Source organism: Vollenhovia emeryi, unplaced genomic scaffold (genome assembly GCF_000949405.1).
Source record: "Vollenhovia emeryi isolate VEMERY1.0 unplaced genomic scaffold, V.emery_V1.0 DF939853.1, whole genome shotgun sequence".
Classification (NCBI taxonomy): Eukaryota; Metazoa; Arthropoda; class Insecta; order Hymenoptera; family Formicidae; genus Vollenhovia; species Vollenhovia emeryi.
The window spans coordinates 1-3,400 of record NW_011966513.1 but is presented as its reverse complement, the minus strand read 5'-3'; positions in this window follow the sequence as shown (position 1 = coordinate 3,400).

Sequence of the window (3,400 nt, the reverse complement as noted above, 5' to 3'; positions counted from 1 at the left end):
GTTTGAAAGTTTCAATATTTAGACGTAAATTACAAAATATCTTGTAAAATATTCATTTTTTATCATCTTACCTTAATACTTTTTTGAACAGAATAATGATACAAATCAACTGGTGTAAAGAAAACAAACAATTTTGTAACAAGCACAAAAAAAATTTTTTTTAAATTGCTTGTTACAAAATTGTTTGTTTTCTTTACACCAGTTGATTTGTACCATTATTCTGTTCAAAAAAGTATTAAGGTAAGATGATAAAAAAATGAATATTTTACAAGATATTTTGTAATTTACGTCTAAATATTGAAACTTTCAAACCTTAATAACTCAAAAAGTTCTTAATAAAAAAATACTTTATTATAGTGTTTTGGAAAGCCCTCGAGATAACCTACAAGAATATGTAACGAGAAATAGTAGGTTCCATTTAAGAAATTGAAGGTAACCTTCATGTGACCTTCAAATTACTCTTCAAGGTCAAACCTATGGTACCATCTTATGTCCCCCTCGAAACCATACAACTTTTGTCTGAAACATTTTTTCATATCTCTTTTAGTTTTTTAAAAAATCGACTGTATAAATTAAAATGGCCCACCCTGTATATGTATATACAAACTAAAAAGTTAATATTATGTAAAATTATTTGAAATAATGTGTATATACTATATTGATTGTAATGCTAAAAATACTTTATTTTGTAACAATACAAAAAAGTATCCATCTTTTTTTTAATCCTATATTATTATATATTATGCAACTATTTTTGATTATTATGAATTATAAACACATACAATATATATAATACTGTTTATGCAGTATTGTTGTATATACAGGGTGTTCCGCAATTCGTGACCGAAATTTTAATAACGTATTTCTGAACAAAAAGTAAAACGAAAATCCTAATACGAAAATGTCGAGGCTATAATACTTTTCAAATGGGAAGCATTTATAATAGACAAATCAGGTAGTCTAAAATTCGCGCGCTCAGGGACGGTACATTGCACAGTGATAAAGGTACTCTTGCATCTTTGCCGATATACCTAAAAAAATTTAAGTAATTATATGTTCAATGATGCTGATATTATTGATTGAGTCATATTTAAACATGAAAAAAAATAAATTAAAAATAATAAATATGAGAAGTTGTCCACATGAGAAGTTGTCAACTTATGAAATGTCACAGACAATTTATATGGTAAAATATTTTCATCAATATCGATTTATATTGAAGTTATTTTTTAAATATGTAGATAAGATCGATTTCATATTTTATTCAATTTGGCAATGCCTAATGGAAACATATGTTGATACAAACGTGAAATTTATTAGGAAATCTAGTAACAGTTTTTTTCTATCGAATATTATAGTTCTGTTGTGCTACTATTAATACTATGAGATATTGTATTTGTATAATAACGTTTATTTAAAATTTGTTACAACATATGTTCAAAATGCCCTCCGCCCAATTCTACACAATTCTATAGTATTTCGTAGTAGTACAATTAATAGTAGTACAATAAAAATATAATAATCAATAGAAAAAAGTTTGTTATTAGATTTGTTAATAAATTTCGCGTTTGTGTCAACATAGTTTCCATTAGGCATTGCTGAATTAAATAAAATGTGAAATCTATCTTATCACATATTAAAAAAATAACCTCAATATAAATCGATATTGAAGAAAATATTTTTACCATATAAATTGTCTGTGACATTTCGTAAGTTGACAACTTCTCATATTTATTATTTTTAATTAATTTTTTTTCATGTTTAAAAATGACTCAATCAATAATATCAGCATCATTGAACATATAATTACTGAAATTTTTTTAGGTATATCGGCAAAGATGCAAGAGTACCTTTATCACTGTGCAATGTACCGTCCCTAAACGCGCGAACTTTAGACTACCTGATTTGTCTATTATAAATGCTTCCCATTTGAAAAGTATTATAGCCTCGACATTTTCGTATTAGGATTATCGTCTTACTTTTTGCTCAAAAATACGTTATTAAAATTTTGGTCACGAATTGCGGTACACCCTGTATACATATACTTTATACAATATCATGAATGAAATTACTTTATTTTACATTTAATATACATCATTCCACATACAGGGAAGAAGATTTACGCTTGATGAAAAAATTTTATCATTATCATTATATAAACAATCTGGTTCTTGTTACAAACTGCTATCAAAATTATTCGTACTGCCAAGTGCTAAAACTATCAAATCTTTGTTACAAACAATCAAATTACAACCAAGAATCAACAAATTTATTTTTGAGCATCTACAGCAGCATATTGCAGAAATAAATAACGAACATGACAAATTATGCGTGTTAATGTGGGACGAGATGTCATTAGAAGCCAATTTTCAATACGATTAGTTAAATGCTAAAATCATTGGCTTTGAAGATTGGGGACATAGACGTACATCTTTCATAGCAGATCATGTATTGGTATTTATGGCACGAGGAATTGTGAAAGGTTGGAAAATTCCATTGTATTATGGCTTTTGTAAAAGTCAAACCAAATCTGCACAATTGTTGAGATGTATAAAAGAAATCATAAAAGAATTAACTAAAGTTGGCTTGAAAATTATTACCACTGTATGTGACCAAGGAGGACTGAACATGACATGTATTAAAACTCTTCTTCAGGATTCAAAAAGCGAATGTATAAAAACAGGCAAAGAATATCGTAAGTATAAAATACATAAAATAATTTAAAAACATAATTAAAAAATTTTTCGCATGAAAAGAAAAAAATCTTAAACACCAAAATTGTATCGTTTATTTTGGCGCATTTCATAGTAATATTAGTATGACCTTGAATAGTTTTATCAAGGTTATCTAAAGATCACTTTCAATTTTTTATGCGGAACCCTCCTTTTTCATTACATATTCTTGTAGCTTATTTCAATAGCTTTCCAAAACGCTATAATAAAGTACGTTTTCGTTAAGTACTTTTGGAGTTATGAGGATTGAAATTTACGGTACTTCGTATCAATCCCTGAATAACTTTTTAAATATCCAAGATAGAGAAAAATGTTCAACACTAAAGTTGCATCGTTTTCAGTGGCGCATTTCATAGTATCAGTAATATCAGTATGACCCTGAATAGCTTTATCAAGGTTATCTAAAGATCACCTTGAAATTTTTATATGGAACCCTCCTTTTTCACTAAATATTTTTGTAGTTTATTTCAACAGCTTTCCAAAACGCTATAATAACGTATCTTTTCCTTAATTACTTTTGAAGTTATGAGGTTTCAAAGTTACGGTACTTCTAGCATTATCCCTGAATAACTTTTAAAATTTCCAAGATAGGATTTGAACACCATCCCTTATGTTCCATTTAGTTGCGTCACATATACAACACAAACACACACACACACGCGCGCGCA